The 18,287-nt window shown below is 43.9% G+C and overlaps 1 pseudogene; it reads right to left on the bottom strand.

The window, feature by feature from the left end:
- Positions 1–17,811: 17,811 nt before the first annotated feature.
- On the bottom strand, positions 17,812–17,929 carry LOC124556989 (annotated as a pseudogene).
- Between the last annotated feature and the right edge of the window lie 358 nt (positions 17,930–18,287).

Genomic DNA, 18,287 nt, shown 5'->3' on the forward strand with positions numbered 1-18,287 from the left:
CTTTTGGCGGAAAACCAGGGCATCTCAGATATTCATAGGCGCTTGCAGAATGTCTACGGTGATCTGCCAGTGGACAAAAGCACGGTGAGTCGTTCAGCAAAGCGTGTGTCATCATCGCCGCAAGGTCAAGCAAGACTGTCTGATCTCCCGCGTGCGGGCCGGCCGTGCACAGCTGTGACTCCTGCAGTGGCGGAGCGTGCGAACACACTCGTTCGAGATGATCGACGGATCACCATCAAACAACTCAGTGCTCAACTTGACATCTCTGTTGGTAGTGCTGTCACAATTGTTCACCAGTTGGGATATTCAAAGGTTTGTTCCCGCTGGGTCCCTCGTTGTCTAACCGAACACCATAAAGAGCAAAGGAGAACCATCTGTGCGGAATTGCTTGCTCGTCATGTGGCTGAGGGTGACAATTTCTTGTCAAAGATTGTTACAGGCGATGAAACATGGGTTCATCACTTCGAACCTGAAACAAAACGGCAATCAATGGAGTGGCGCCACACCCACTCCCCTACCAAGAAAATGTTTAAAGCCATACCCTCAGCCGGTAAAGTCATGGTTACAGTCTTCTGGGACGCTGAAGGGGTTATTCTGTTCGATGTCCTTCCCCATGGTCAAACGGTCAACTCTGAAGTGTATTGTGCTACTCTTCAGAAATTGAAGAAACGACTTCAGCGTGTTCGTAGGCACAAAAATCTGAACGAACTTCTCCTTCTTCATGACAACGCAAGACCTCACACAAGTCTTCGCACCCGAGAGGAGCTCACAAAACTTCAGTGGACTGTTCTTCCTCATGCACCCTACAGCCCCGATCTCGCACCGTCGGATTTCCATATGTTTGGCCCAATGAAGGACGCAATCCGTGGGAGGCACTACGCGGATGAAGTTACTGATGCAGTACGACGTTGGCTCCGACATCGACCAGTGGAATGGTACCGTGCAGGCATACAGGCCCTCATTTCAAGGTGGTGTAAGGCCGTAGCATTGAATGGAGATTACGTTGAAAAATAGTGTTGTGTAGCTAAAAGATTGGGGAATAACCTGGTGTATTTCAATGCTGAATAAAACAACCCCTGTTTCAGAAAAAAAATGTGTTGCATTACTTACTGAACTGCCCTCGTACATTGTACCCATGCTGGTGCTTCAAGTGAGGACATACCATGATTTCCTCTTCTGGAAAATCAACAAGATTCCTGTCCTGATCCACAGTGTTCAACTCAGGATAATCTAATGTCTGAATAGTCACTGGGAGATATAATGGACTGTTGGGAACGTCAGCGAGTTAGTATCTGGTCCCACAGTAGGAAAGAACCCATAGATCGTATGAATTAGTTGGTCATTCATATATGAATTCGTACTGATATTACACTCAGCGCAAATCGTACTAAATGGAAATATATCCACTGTTTTATTCGACTTGTAAATTTTCTCAGTGCTGTTAGCCAAAATTTGGCACCTCAAGAAACCGAGTATTTATCCTATTGAGCTTCCAGGTTCAAGTCTAATGTATGTTTTGTTATTTTTATCTCTGACTCGATACAATTTTGAACGAGGCTCCGCCGATCAGGTAACATGTTTCTAGTTATCAACAGTCCAACGCCGATGTTGACTGGCCCAGGCGAGGAGTAAAGCTTTGTGTCGTGCAGTCATCAAGAGTGCATGAATGGGGCTTAGGCTCTGAAAGCCCATAACGATGATGTTTCTTTGAATGGTTCGCACGGTGACACTCGTTGATGGCCCAGTATTGAAATCTGCAGCAATTTTCGGAAGGGTTGCACTTCTATCACGATGAACAATTCTCTTCAGTCGTCGTTGGTCCCGTTGTTGCAGGATCTTTTTTCGGCCACAGCGACGTCGATAATTTGATGTTGTACCGGATTCCTGATATTCACGGTACACTCGTGAAATGGTGGTAAGGGAAAATCGCCATTTCATCGGTACCTCGGAGATGGTGTGTCCCATCGCTTGTGCGCCGACTATAGTACCACGTTCAAACTTAGTAAAATCTTGATAACCTGCCATTGTAGCAGCAGTTAACGATCTAACAACTGCCTCAGACACTTGTTACCTTATATAGGCGTTGCCGACCGCAGTGCCTCATTCTGCCCGTGTAGATATTTCTGTACTTACGCATGCCTATATCAGTTTCTTTGGCATTTCACTGTATTTGAAGTACTTCACACGTATTTGTACATACATTTCACCTGTATCTCTAGCAAATTACGTCCTGCAGTTTCATTTTCACGTAGCTCAATGTTTAAGACGTCGTATCTCCTGTACTGTGTGCTGTATAATGATATAATTTTGCAGGTACAATCAGTAGTATATGTGGCTACTGTGTACGACACGTTTTGTGGATAGAGTAAGAAGTAATGAAGTAATAAATTAAAACGTCATGCTTGATGTGGCATTTTTTCACGCTTCTTACAGTTTAGCGCGTCAGATCTCCTAAACTACACTCCTGGAAATTGAAATAAGAACACCGTGAATTCATTGTCCCAGGAAGGGGAAAGTTTATTGACACATTACTGGGGTCAGATACATCACATGATCACACTGACAGAACCACAGGCACATAGACACAGGCAACAGAGCATGCACAATGTCGGCACTAGTACAGTGTATATCCACCTTTCGCAGCAATGCACTCTGCTATTCTCCCATGGAGACGATCGTAGAGATGCTGGATGTAGTCCTGTGGAACGGCTTGCCATGCCATTTCCACCTGGCGCCTCAGTTGGACCAGCGTTCGTGCTGGACGTGCAGACCGCGTGAGACGACGCTTCATCCAGTCCCAAACATGCTCAATGGGGGACAGATCCGGAGATCTTGCTGGCCAGGGTAGTTGACTTACACCTTCTAGAGCACGTTGGGTGGCACGGGATACATGCGGACGTGCATTGTCCTGTTGGAACAGCAAGTTCCCTTGACGGTCTAGGAATGGTAGAACGATGGGTTCGATGACGGTTTGGATGTACCGTGCACTATTCAGTGTCCCCTCGACGATCACCAGTGGTGTACGGCCAGTGTAGGAGATCGCTCCCCACACCATGATGCCGGGTGTTGGCCCTGTGTGCCTCGGTCGTATGCAGTCCTGATTGTGGCGCTCACCTGCACGGCGCCAAACACGCATACGACCATCATTCGCACCAAGGCAGAAGCGACTCTCATCGCTGAAGACGACACGTCTCCATTCGTCCCTGCATTCACGCCTGTCGCGACACCACTGGAGGCGGGCTGCACGATGTTGGGGCGTGAGCGGAAGACGGCCTAACGGTGTGCGGGACCGTAGCCCAGCTTCATGGAGACGGTTGCGAATGGTCCTCGCCGATACCCCAGGAGCAACAGTGTCCCTAATTTGCTGGGAAGTGGCGGTGCGGTCCCCTACGGCATTGCGTAGGATCCTACGGTCTTGGCGTGCATCCGTGCGTCGCTGCGGTCCGGTCCCAGGTCGACGGGCACGTGCACCTTCCGCCCACCACTGGCGACAACATCGATGTACTGTGGAGACCTCACGCCCCACGTGTTGAGCGATTCGGCGGCACGTCCACCCGGCCTCCCGCATGCCCACTATACGCCCTCGCTCAAAGTCCGTCAACTGCACATACGGTTCACGTCCACGCTGTCGCGGCATGCTACCAGTGTTATAGACTGCGATGGAGCTCCGTATGGCACGGCAAACTGGCTGACACTGACGGCGGCGGTGCACAAATGCTGCGCAGCTAGCGCCATTCGACGGCCAACACCGCGGTTCCTGGTGTGTCCGCTGTGCCGTGCGTGTGATCATTGCTTGTACAGCCCTCTCGCAGTGTCCGGAGCAAGTATGGTGGGTCTGACACACCGGTGTCAATGTGTTCTTTTTTCCATTTCCAGGAGTGTATGTCATACAGTGATATATTTTTCTAGACACATTCAGCCGCATATGTGGGTACTGTCTACGAAATGTGTTGCAAATACAGGTATTAATAAAGGAGTAATAAATTGTCATGAATGGTGCAATAGTATTTGACGTTATATTTCCTGAATTGTATGTTGTACAATGATATATTTTCGTAAGTACATTCAGCGACATATTTGGAAACTGTCTGTGAAATGTTTTGTGAATAGAATTAGCAGTAAAGAAGTAATAATTTGTAACGTCATGCATGACGCGACAATTTTTCACGTATCTCAGTGTTTATGACGTCATATCTCCTAAACTATGTGACGTACATGGATATAATTTTGCTGGTAGATTCAATGGTACAGTGAATACTGTCTGCAAAATATCCCATGGATAAAGTTAACAGTAAACAAGTAATAGATGAAAATGTCATGCTTCATGCAGCATTTTTATTGCATGAACAGCGAAAATGTAGGAAGCGATAAACTTTTTTCCTGTCGTTGTGGGGATTGTCAGCGAGAAAAAGTTTCATAAAGGTTTGAAATTATGTGTAATGTGTGTTGCAAGTTACTAAGTGCTCTCACTCTCACATAGTGGATGAATAAAATCTGGTTATTCGCGCGTCGTGGACTACAATGCATTTTCACCCCCACCCCTTTGGTGGGTTGGTGGTTCTTACACCCAAATCTATTCTTTCCAGGCAGTAAGTGATATGTGTACCAAGTATGGCTGAAATCGATCCAGTGACTTGGGAAGAGAAGTGGAAGACCCACACATACCTACATACGACACAGCCATTTTTAATACTTTGGATTAAGAGCACACATGCAGCTCTTAACTGTTTTTTTATTTATAAACCATTACGTATAGCAGGGTATATGAACATACTTAAATAAGATCGTAGCTATGTGCCTGCATCCAGTTCATACATTTCTGTATGTATTGTTTCACAGCATGAAACGTTCTCACGTAACTGTGGTAAAAGATTGACCTTTGTAAATACATATACTCATAAATTTCTTCCTTATATTAAGACCTATGTTTGATAGTAGTAGATTCTTCTTGGCCTGCCGAACTATGGTCAAGTATAAAATTCACAACACCAGGTTTTGAACTTTCGTGCTCTAAGATAGGTCTACTCAACTGCTGCCACTCTAAAGTTGAGAAGCAAACACTGGACGCGTCTCAAGCTAACGTGTGAAGAGTTGTCTTTTAAATAAGGGTTACATCCCTACCATCTGCAGAAAGTCCAGACGATAATAGAGATCTATCTTGACAGGCATAGTTTGCACAATGATATTTACAGCGTTGCATACTCCATCCAAAATTATTCCCATTTTACATGTGTGTGCTCACTAAACTGCAATAGTTGCCCAAACTCAGATCGTATGGTTGCTTTTTAAGAGGAAATACGGAATATTTTGAAGTGGAACCATTCGAACCGAGCATGGATCACCGATATCCGTTTGTCCCACCTAAAACCGGACACAAAAGTAGGTTAATTGGCACAGTCTTCAGAAGGCCTACCATATCTTCTGTAATGTCCGCCCCAGTAGCTGAGTGGTCAGCGTGACGGATTGCCGTCCTCTGGGCCCGGGTTCGATTCCCGGCTGGGTCGGAGATTTTCTCCGCTCAGGGACTGGGTGTTGTGTTGTGTTCATCATCATTTCATCCCCATCCGGCGTGCAGGTCGCCCAATGTGGCGCCGAATGTAATAAGACCTGCGATTTGGCGGCCGGACCTGCCCCGCGAGGGGCCTCCCAGCCACTGACGCCAAACGCTCATTTCCATCTTCCGTAATATTTTTAGTACCACAGAATACTATTTTACGTACAATAAAATGTAACAAGTACAGAAAATGCACTTTGCTTTACACACAGACTGCAATTTTGGAAAAAAAAACTCAAGGTGGAAAATTTGGTACAGCGTTTCTTTCAGTTTTTGTAATTATCGATTGGTGCAGAGTATTTCTGTTGGGAAATCCTTCTGGATACAATCGTGCAGCAGCTCTTCTGTTGTCATCAGTCTTGCCATACTCAAGCAGCACATTGGTAATTTTGTTCCATATGGATTGGTCCGTGGTACTACTGCAACAGTACACAACACAACTAACCAGTTTTGACGAGAACAGTTAATAACTACGCAAAGATGCAGCACATGCGCAGGAATGCTACTGGGCACAGCCCGTGGATCTGGCTTACACTGATGGTTGGTAGGTTGCATAACTAATTAAGCTTCCAAACACAGTTCGAAGAGACAGTTATCAAACATCGATGCTCCACAGCGGCCGAACCATGCGTTCTTGGACAGGAGAAAAACCAGATTGCCGTGCAGCACAGCATACTAAGCGGTTTCGGTGTTAATTTGATACATCCTGTTTGCACTTGACCTATGTGTGTCCGTCTTTTGGGTTACAAATTCCAAAGGTTTGGCTATAGCATCTTCGCAAATAAAAGAAAAGCAACTCGCAATATCTGTATGAAAGCCACTAGTGTAGCTGGACAACAATGATATAATCTCAAGCTCATTGTAACACTGCTGATCTCTTTGAATTTGGTTCGGACGAATGATAAAAACATCTTCATTATGGTACCACAGCTATGAATCTATTAACTGAAAGCGACGTTTTCCCACTTAGCTTGCATATGATAAAAACATGTATGGTAGGGCTACAAAAATTTCCAACATCATTAACCAATTCCTTGCTTGTGATTTGGACACAAGCAGGTGACCTTAACTTTACAAATCTAGTTTTCACACAACAAGTTCGTCTTATTGTCATTGTTTGATGGGCAGATTTACAGCTCAAGCGTTTTGCAGTTTTGTCTATTTGTTAGGCGCTCTAAGACTGGAATCATGTTTTCACGTTTTTGGGTATTCATGACAATCCCCAGTGATTCGCCTGACCTTGAAAGGTGAGTTCTTGATGCAAAATGTTGCTTCATGAGTGGTTTTCCACTTTCTTTTATTAAAACTCCTTGTCAGTTTGTTTCCATTGACTTTATTCCCACGTGCTACTCACGTCAGCAAGATATGGAATGCTCAGCCTCCACACGTGTGTCACTATGAATCTCCTATACATATGTGTCTCAATACTGGAGTATTTATACATATGGCTGTAATATCCAAATCTGGTTACTGTATACTGCTCTCATGTTCTGTCTAGATGGTACTTACAGGCCTGCACAACTACTCAATTCTCTGTCCATAGTTTTTGAAACAATTTTTACAGGACATACAAAAGAAGCTTTTATTATTAATTCAGATACATAGTCATTCTTATGAACCGGATTGGGAATATGTCAAATGTGTGCCAATGTCAATTTATCGTTCCTTATTGTTTTACCAGCAGAATTTTTATTGCATGCTATCGTGTGTTACATTTTCATCTTGTTTATTCGTTTCGTTATACTGTGGACGTAAAACTTGTTTTACATAGAATATTTAAGCCCATGTAACTTTGTGCAAGGGTAGGACTTAAACTAATATATATGCTCTGAATAGTCAAAACGAACTGTAGTATATTTCCGGTGTTCAGATATCTGTAAGGGCACGTTCTGAAAGCCAATAAATTAAAAGTAATTGTTTGCAGTCGAATTGAGAATTACTGAAGTTCACAATACAGAAGCATTGTACGCAGAAACGCCTTGAGTTTTGCACAAAGCAATTATTGGCTATCGATACACATTTCATTACAGGTATAAGTACTCGTCAGTTGATGGAGTGTCAGCAGCCTCCTCATTTCTGCTGTAATCCAAAATAATTTCTCGTTTTATTAATCTCTATTGTTATACGTCCATCACGACGCACTGTACTTACAATTATGACATTTTTGTTCAAAAAATGGTTCAAATGGCTCTGAACACTATGGGACTTAACATCTGAGGTCATCAGTCCCCTAGAACTTAGAACTACTTAAACCTAACTAACCTAAGGACATCCGACACATCCATGCCCGAGACAGGATTCGAACCTGCGACCGTAGCGGTCGCTCGGTTCCAGACTGAAGCACCTAGAACCGCTCGGCCACCACGGCCGGCTGACATTTTAGTCTTAAAGATGTAATTGACCTCAGTTATGTCCAGTGACGGCTGGTTATCATCTGTTAATGTGCTACAGGACACTGTAAATATCACACTAAAATTATGCCATTTCTTTCCAAATGCAAGCCGGAAATCGCACTAAAATTACGCCATTTCTGTTCAAATGCGAGCCAGGAATTGCACTAGAAGTACACCATTTTTCTTCGGATGCGTGTTGGTATGCACATAAAACAAATGGAAACTTGTTTTGTAGTCTTCTCTATGTGATAACTAGAAACCAGTGTCGAGTGCTGAAATGATGGTCAGCCGCATTATGATTAACGCAACTGTCTTGTTTTCGACTGTACATACTCGGATGTGACGTTATCCCTTCTGGCACTACGAGTGCTACATTGCTCACAGCACAAGGTCAGTATTTTTTTTATGAAATTGTGTGCATCACATTGACCAAGCATAGTGTATAAGGAATTTTTGAGGAGCCGTTGTCATAATAGCACTGTGGCTGAATGGCGCGGTCAGAGGGCTGCTCGCCCTCTGTAATAAAAAACTGCGTAAAGGAATCAACGATCAACTTGAACGGATGTCTTGTGGCGTCCGCCCAGACCAAATGCAACGAACAATACCGAACAAAATGATAAAAAAGGGAAAAAAGTGGCGTAGTGCCTGGCCTGGCAGTTTGTGGACCTGAGTTCCATTACCGCTGCAACAAATATTTTTCTTTTCACTTTTTTACTCCTCGCTGTGTTAAACCATTAATTATAAAATTTAAATACATTTATACAGTTCAATTTATATGTCTAAAATTAATATATTCAATTTAGGTACAATTGCTACCGTTGTAAGAAAAAAGTCTGTAGGGCACCATATTGCAGCACATTGGTCAAATTTTGCACAAGCCCTACTGGTTATGGTCATTCATGAAGTTAAATAACGAACTATGAATTCCCCTGTTGGTTATATGCAGTAGACGTTCAGGCTGTCATGAACTACAATCTGACCTCTTCATTTACAGGTGAAATCGGTCACAATTATCATACGCTGAATTTTTTTTTTTTTTTTTTTTCCTAGTGCTGCTCTCGTTACTTTGCCGGCATAAATGTGACCTTTCAGTACATATGAAGATCCATTTTCAAAAGGCGTCTATATTTTTATGCCATATTTTGCTTGCTTACTTGGAATATTCTGTCTGAAGGAACATTAAAATCGAAACTGTACCAGTTTTTTTATGGAAAGTCACGTGTACTCATGGTGTCCCAAAAATGCTGTGACAAATTTCAAGGGGTTGTAAAGGCTGACTTGAGAAACAAATCGAGGACTGAAACGGGTTTCCATCCATAGTTCATTTTTCTGCTGGAACTCTCTAAAACCTCCAGTGTTGAGGGAGAAAAATACATTCAAAATGGAAACCCATGCCTGAAACTGTCATCCACCAAGGCAACAGAGCATTGTAAAGCCTTTCTACGCAGCAGATAGCTCCGTCTTCTCCACTGGCGATCTTGGCAATCAGTTGTGATCACTGAATAACAAACAAAATTGCGAGACGTTCCGCCTACGGTCCTTCGTCGTACACACAGTCACGCTTGCTGCCGAATAGGAGGCCTAGAGGCAGACGCCGACGCCTGTAATTTCGACGCTCTGTAGCGTCATTGGATGACGTTTCTGGACACCGTCTTCTTTAAGAAACCCTCTACAACGTCTTTAAGTTTGTCGCAACAGTTCTAGAGCATCCTGTAAAATTTGGAAATGATTTCCATCCATTTTCAACGCATTCTACGAACCGCAGCAAGTTTTTCACCATATAGTCTTTCTTCTCAAGCTGATTTGTTATTAATTCGCACAACAGGTCAAATTTTACTAATTGTTCGCCCGAAATATATTGTTGCCTGTTTCCTTATCCCACAAGCTTTCTTGAAAACTTGCCCTACGGTCGACGTGGCACTTATGCAGTTTAGGGGGTACATGCGCTGATCACGAGAAAAGTACCTATTTTTGACGGAAACGCGTATTTCTGAAGATCTAAGCATATACACTCCTGGAAATTGAAATAAGAACACCGTGAATTCATTGCCCCAGGAAGGGGAAACTTTATTGACACATTCCTGGGGTCAGATACATCACATGATCACACTGACAGAACCACAGGCACATAGACACAGGCAACAGAGCATGCACAATGTCGGCACTAGTACAGTGTATATCCACCTTTCGCAGCAATGCAGGCTGCTATTCTCCCATGGAGACGATCGTAGAGATGCTGGATGTAGTCCTGTGGAACGGCTTGCCATGCCATTTCCACCTGGCGCCTCAGTTGGACCAGCGTTCGTGCTGGACGTGCAGACCGCGTGAGACGACGCTTCATCCAGTACCAAACATGCTCAATGGGGGACAGATCCGGAGATCTTGCTGGCCAGGGTAGTTGACTTACACCTTCTAGAGCACGTTGGGTGGCACGGGATACATGCGGACGTGCATTGTCCTGTTGGAACAGCAAGTTCCCTTGCCGGCCTAGGAATGGTAGAACGATGGGTTCGATGACGGTTTGGATGTACCGTGCGCTATTCAGTGTCCCCTCGACGATCACCAGTGGTGTACGGCCAGTGTAGGAGATCGCTCCCCACACCATGATGCCGGGTGTTGGCCCTGTGTGCCTCGGTCGTATGCAGTCCTGATTGTGGCGCTCACCTGCACGGCGCCAAACACGCATACGACCATCATTCGCACCAAGGCAGAAGCGACTCTCATCGCCGAAGACGACACGTCTCCATTCGTCCCTCCATTCACGCCTGTCGCGACACCACTGGAGGCGGGCTGCACGATATTGGGGCGTGAGCGGAAGACGGCCTAACGGTGTGCGGGACCGTAGCCCAGCTTCATGGAAACAGTTGCGAATGGTCCTCGCCGATACCCCAGGAGCAACAGTGTCCCTAATTTGCTGGGAAGTGGCGGTGCGGTCCCCTACGGCACTGCGTAGGATCCTACGGTCTAGGCGTGCATCCGTGCGTCGCTGCGGTCCGGTCCCAGGTCGACGGGCACGTGCACCTTCCGCCGACCACTGGCGACAACATCAATGTACTGTGGAGACCTCACGCCCCACGTGTTGAGCAATTCGGCGGTACGTCCACCCGGCCTCCCGCATGCCCACTATACGCCCTCGCTCAAAGTCCGTCAACTGCACATACGGTTCACGTCCACGCTGTCGCGGCATGCTACCAGTGTTAAAGACTGCGATGGAGCTCCGTATGCCACGGCAAACTGGCTGACACTGACGGCGGCGGTGCACAAATGCTGCGCAGCTAGCGCCATTCGACGGCCAACACCGCGGTTCCTGGTGTGTCCGCTGTGCCGTGCGTGTGATCATTGCTTGTACAGCCCTCTCGCAGTGTCCGGAGCAAGTATGGTGGGTCTGACACACCGGTGTCAGTGTGTTCTTTTTTCCATTTCCAGGAGTGTATATATGCACGGAATACCAAAAAAGTACTGCCAATTTTGCAACAGCATGTTTTGCCTGGAACCACAGTAGTTTCTGATTTGTGGCAGGCTTACAACACCATAGGTAACTTGGGCTACAATCATCTGACTGTTAATCATTCGGTTTATTTTGTCGATTCCTTTACAAACGCAACCACAAATCACCTCACCGTGCTATGCTGAATAACTACCTGGCGGAATTTCTCTGGCGTCAAAGTTTTGGGGAAAATCCATTCCACAATTTCATTGAGCATGTTCGAAATATCTATCCTAATGCTGCAAATTAACTTGAGGTAGCTGTTTTTATCTAATCTGTGATCCGGGCTTTAATGCCTATCTGTGCAAAATCAACAAATATGATTTTTTTAGAAAAGTTTGTTATTAACTCCACCTTTTTTGCAAAAAACAATGTTTTTGAAATTCCGTGCATGCATATTCAATACATCATTTTTTATAACAAAAATTTTTTGAGACAGTTAATTGATCTTTTTTTGCATCCTTATGAAACTAAGTACTTTTTTGGTGACGAACGCATCAGATTTGACTGTAACACACAATTTTTGAAATAAAAAATTTTTTAGTATTCCGTGCATCTACAGGGTGGTCCATTGATCATGACCGGGCCAAATATCTTACGAAATAAGCGTCAAACGAAAAAACTACAAAGAACGAAACTTTTTTAGCTTGAAGGGGGAAACCAGATGGCACTATGGCAGACCCGCTAGATGGCTCTGCCATAGGTCAAACGGATATTAACTGCGTTTTTTTAAACAGGAATCCCCTTTTTTATTACATATTCGTGTAGTGCCTAAAGAAATATGAATGTTTTAGTTGGACCACTTTTTTCACTTTGTGATAGATGGCGCTGTAATAGTCACAAACTTATGGCTCACGATTTTAGACGAACAGTTGGTAACAGGTGGATTTTTTAAATTAAAATACAGAACGTAGGTACGTTTGAACATTTTATTACAGTTGTTCCAGTGTGATACATGTACCTTTGTGAACTTATCATTTCTGAGAACGCATGCTGTTACAGCGTGATTACCTGTAAATACCACATTAATGCAATAAATGCTCAAAATGATGTTCGTCAACCTCAATGCATTTGGTAATATGTGTAACGACATTCCTCTCAACAGCGAGTAGATCGCCTTCCGTAATGTTCGCACATGCATTGACAATGCGCTCACGCATGTTGTCAGGCGTTGTCGGTGGATCACGCTAGCAAATATCCTTCAACTTTCCCCACAGAAATAAATCTGGGGACGTCAGATCCGGTGAACGTGCGGGCCATGGTATGGTGCTTCGACGACCAATTCACCTGTCATGAAATATGCTATTCAATACCGCTTCAGCCGCACGCGACCTATGTGCCGGACATCCATCATGTTGGAAGTACATCGCCATTCTGTCCATGCAGTCAAACATCTTGTAGTTACATCGGTAGAACATTACGTAAGAAATCAGCATACATTGCACCATGTAGATTGCCATCGATAAAATGGGGGCCAATTATCCTTCCTCCCATAATACTGCACCATACATTAACCCGCCAAGGTTGCTGATGTTCCACTTGTCGCAGCCATCATGGATTTTCCGTTCCCCAATAGTGCATATTATGCCGGTTTGCGTTACCGCTGTTGGTGAAGGACGCTTCGTCGCTAAATAGAACGCATGCAAAAAATCTGTCATCATCCCGTAATTTCTCTTGTGCCCAATGGCAGGACTGTACACGACTTTCAAAGTCGTCGCCGTGCAATTCCTTGTGCATAGAAATATAGTACAGGTGCAATCAATGTATCATTCTCAACATCGACGTTTTTGAGATTCCCGATTCTCGCGCAATTTGTCTGCTACTGATGTGCGAATTAGCCGCGACAGCAACTAAAACACCAACTTGGGCATCATCATTCGTTGCAGGTCGTGGTTGACGTTTCACATGTGGCTGAACACTTCCTGTTTCCTTAAATAACGTAACTATCTGGCGAACGGTCCGGACACTGGGATGATGTCGTCCAGGATACCGAGCAGCAAACATAGCACACGCCCGTTGGGCATTTTGATCACAATAGCCATACATCAACACAATATCGACCTTTTCCGCAATTGGTAAACGGTCCATTTTAACACGTGTTATGTATCATGAAGCAAATACCGTCCGCACTGGCGGAATGTTATGTGATACCACGTACTTATTCGTTTGTGACTATTACAGCGCCATCTATTACAAAGCGAAAATAGTGGTCCAACTAAAACATTCATATTTCTTTACGTACTACACGAATATGTAATAAGAAATGGGAGTTCCTATTTAAAAAAAACGCAGTTGATATCCGTTTGACGTATGGCAGCGCTATCTAGCGGGCCAATCACAGCGCCATCTGGTTTCCCCCTTCAAACCAGACAAGTTTCGTTCTTTGTAGTTTTTTCGTCTGACGCTTATTTCGTGAGATGTTTGGCCCGATCACTATGAATGGATCACCCTGTATATGCTTATATCTTCAGAAATACGAGTTTCCTTCAAAATAGGTAGTTTTCTCGTGATCAGCACATGTACCACCTAAGCCATCACTGAAGTGAGTATGGTGCAACTGTCTTTCGGCTCTAATCAATCGATTTGGCTATCGTGACAGAATGATTTGTAACGTGGACCGAGGCCTTGATTAGGTTGAAGGATGATGAATTGGATGTGAGTTGAAAAACGAATGCCAAATAGAGGTTATGGTAACATGTTGACCTGTAATGTCGTCTAATGTTTAAGTTCGCACCATATTTAATCGGTCGATTTCGGCGAACGCCGGTTCTACCATACTCATTTTAGTTGTTCATAACATTAATGGAATGTTGATCATAAACACACTCAACTCCAGTATTTGACATCCCAGTAATTTTCAATTGTTGTATAAAACATTGTTCAAAATAGGCACTTTTCGTTAATCTGGTAGCTGCAAAAGTTCTGATGCCAGGTTGATTTTCGACGATGTTGGAAACGCGGATGTGCTGTAGAAGTGGACATAGCTAATTCCATTCTCGAGAATGATTTCTTAAAGCAACGGTATCATTGCTTCTGACACAACATTGACTGATGGTATTGTCAAAAATCTCACTTCCAAAACCATTACTCATATGATCTTCATGTGCACAAACTAAATCTTCACTGTCACAGACTGTTACAATCGTTTCTATCTCAGCATCAGTTATTTGTTGGCCTTAGGCCTAGTGAGTATTCACGAACTAAGTGACAGCATTACACTAGTTGAGTTACCAACCAAAGTCTCTGCCAGTGGAATTCAGTCGATGACAGTTCAGTTATTGACAGTACGTGCATTATTATATGGAATTAAATACTTGAAAATATACAACTGTAAAATGACAGTAAATTCCACGGACGATACTGATGGCAGACGATAAAATAAAGGATTCTTATTGGGCGCTGATGACTCGAACACTACGTACGTAGCAATTATCATTTGGGATCCAACTACACACATCAAAAAAGTTTTGCATCACCTCGGTTCCGGCAGTTCCGGAAACCGTACAGAAAATTGGAATAGAGATCAACACAAACATCATTTCCGCACATTTTGTTGCTCATCAAAACCACACATTGCATGTTGTACCACCATACAGCGAGACCTTCAGAAGTGGTAATCCAGATTGCTGTACACAGAGGTACCTCTAATACCTAGTAGCACGTCCTACTGCACTGATGCATACCTGTATTCATCGTGGCATACTATCCACAAGTTCATCAAGGCACTGTTGGTCCAGATTGTCCCAATCCTCAACAGCGATTCAGTGTTGATCCCTCAGAGTGGTTGGTGGGTCACGGCGTCCATAAACAGCTCTTTTCGATCCATCCCAGGCATGCTCAAGTGTTCATTTCTGAAGAACCGCTGGCCACTCTAGTCAAGCGATGTCGTTATCCTGGAGGAAGCCATTCACAAGATGTGCACGATGGGGCCGCGAATTGTTATCCATGAAGACGAATACATCGCCAATGTGCTGCCAATATGGTTGACTATCGGTTGGAGGATGGCATTCACGTGTCACACAGCCGTTACGGCTCCTTCCGTGACCACCAGCGGCGTACGTCGGCCCCACATAATGCCAGCCCAAAACAGCAGGGAACCTCCACTTTGTTCCACTCGCTGAACAGTATGTCAGTAAGCGTTCAGCCTGACCGAGTTGCCTCCAAACACGTCTCCAACGATTGTCTGGTTGAAGGCATATGCGACACGCATCGGTGAAGAGAACGTGATGCCAATTCTGAGTGGTCCATTCGGCATGTTGTTGGGCCCATGGGTACCGCGCTGCATTGTGTTGTGATAGCAAAGATGGACCTCGCCATGGAGTTCGGGAGTGAAGTTGCATATCATGTAGCCTATTGCGCACAGTTTGAGTCGTAATATGACGTTCTGTGGCTGCACGTAAAGCATTATTCAACATGGTAGCGTTGCTGTCAGGGTTCCTCCAAGCCATAATCCTAGGTAGCTGCCACCCACTGCAGTAGTAGCCCTTGGGCGGCATGAGCGAGGCATGTCATCGACAGTTCCTGTCTCTCTGGATCTTCTCCATGTCCGAACAACATCGCTTTGGTTCACTCCGAGACACCTGGACACTTCCCTTGTTGAGAGCCTTTCCTGGCACAAAGTAACAATGTGGACGCTATCGAACCACAGTATTGACCATCTAGGCATGGTTGAACTACAGACAACACGAGCCGTGTACCTCCTTCCTGGTGGAATGACTGAAACTGATCGGCTGTCCGACCCCTTCCGTCTAATAGGCGCTGCTCATGCATGGTTTACACGTTTGGACGGGTTGAGTGACATCTCGGAACAGTCAAAGGGACTGTGTCTGTGATACAATATCCACAGTCAACGTCTGTCTGGGAACCGGGGTATGCAAAACTTTTTTTGATGTGTGTGTTTTAACAATCAGAAACATTGTTGAGCCACAAATAGCTCTTCTAACAGTAGAAAAGTCAATGAATCTTGCAGTCATCTCATTTTTACAAAAAGGCAATTCCAAAATTATAGGCGTGCGATATGGCTTTCAGATAATACAGACATGAACAAAACTACAGTGTTAACCATTCAGAGAATCATCGTGATGAAACATTCCAGTTTAAGTGGCTAAGGGAATTTGCTGAATTTTCTAAATTGTGAGCTACATACCATAGTCAAATTCCAAAATTCTGGAGTCGGTAGTCTATTTCTGATAATTCGCTTTTTTTCGAAAATAATTCATTTCAAAATGTAAATCTAACTAAAGATGGGTTGTTTTAATATCAGAATTAGCACACTTTTCACAAAAATTCGTTTATAGAAGCAAACATCACAACCTCCTGTCGGGACAAAGCAACAAACGAAACTCAAAATGTGTTGTAAATCTTCAAAGAGTAATGGTAAACGTTATACACAGTGTATATAGGCATGCACAATACAGGAAGGATAACTATCAGTTCTCTGCAATATAATAAGTTTCTTCTGTCACATGTAAAATTTATTTCTTGTGGCAGGTGAACAGGAATATCAGTTTTGCTGTAGGCCTACCTGTTCTGTTTCAACTTCTACAGACTCATGACTAATTTAAGAAAGATATATATAGGTTTAGCACATGAAGGGATCTTCAAATGTGAGCTGTGTTGTCTCTTTATTCATCAGACCTCCCATGCCATGTTATTTACCATATACAGTTGTAGACAAAGTCAAACACATTGTTCATCCACTATATAAAAGCTGCTGAACATTGGTTTTTATTGTTGAGTCCATTTAACCACAGCATATGGTGTATTGTCTAATGATTTTTCAGGCTTATTTTCTAATGTGGGAGAGAAACCTTCTGTGGAAGAAAATGTCAAAAGAATAACAAATAATAAATAAATTTAGTCTTCCTGCCACCTATAGTTATGCATTTAAAATGAAATGAGTAAATATAACTGCTCACGGTGTAGTGGAAATATTAAATGAATCTTTACATACTCCATTCAAAAAATCATTTATATTTCATCCCTTTCTTCTGTCACACTTCATGATCCAGTGGCAGACTATGGTGTAACATGCATATTGATGGTAGGCAATGAAATCCCCATAATTCCTTTTTGTTAAACTTTACAGGAGAAGATAACTCACATTTCACAGACACATATCACTGTATTAGCTTTAAATGCCACAACAGTTACTACTAAAAAAACTAAACTCCTCTCAAACAGGTCATGAAGGCCCAACGGTACCGACCGGCCACCATGTCATCCTCAGCCCACAGGCATCACTGGATGCGGATATGGAGGGGCATGTGGTCAACACACCGCTCTCCCGGCCGTATGTCAGTTTCCGAGACCGGAGCCGCTACTTCTCAATCAAGTAGCTCCTCAGTTTGCCTCACAAGGGCTGAGTGCACCCCGCTTGCCAACAGTGCTCAGCAGACCGGATGGTCACCCATCCAAATGCTAGCCCAGCCCGACAGTGCTTGAGTTCGGTGATCTGACGGGAACCGGTGTTACCACTGTGGCAAGGCCATTGGCCCAAGAGTTACTACACTTACAACAAATTACACTTATAAACACTCAACATTTGCTTAAGAGTATCTTCCACTAGCTCGGAAGAATAACTGTATTAAATGTGATACTTCTATTCATATTCATGTAATAGTAGAAAAGTGGTACAGCAGATATTAAGAATAATTTCACAGGAAATGATTTGCATGCAACTATTCTCAATGGTTTTGTTTTATTCAAATCAGATATACGAGTAATATCTTACTTGCGTGGACAAGTTATCTGAGCAGAAGAAACTAAAGGGTATGGGAGAAATGTTTTTAAACTTCATGGTGAGTCACTTTCTCATTAGAGGAAAATATCAAAAAACTTACTTATTGCAAAT

Source organism: Schistocerca americana, chromosome X (assembly GCF_021461395.2).
Source record: "Schistocerca americana isolate TAMUIC-IGC-003095 chromosome X, iqSchAmer2.1, whole genome shotgun sequence".
In the NCBI taxonomy this organism is placed as follows: domain Eukaryota; kingdom Metazoa; phylum Arthropoda; class Insecta; order Orthoptera; family Acrididae; genus Schistocerca; species Schistocerca americana.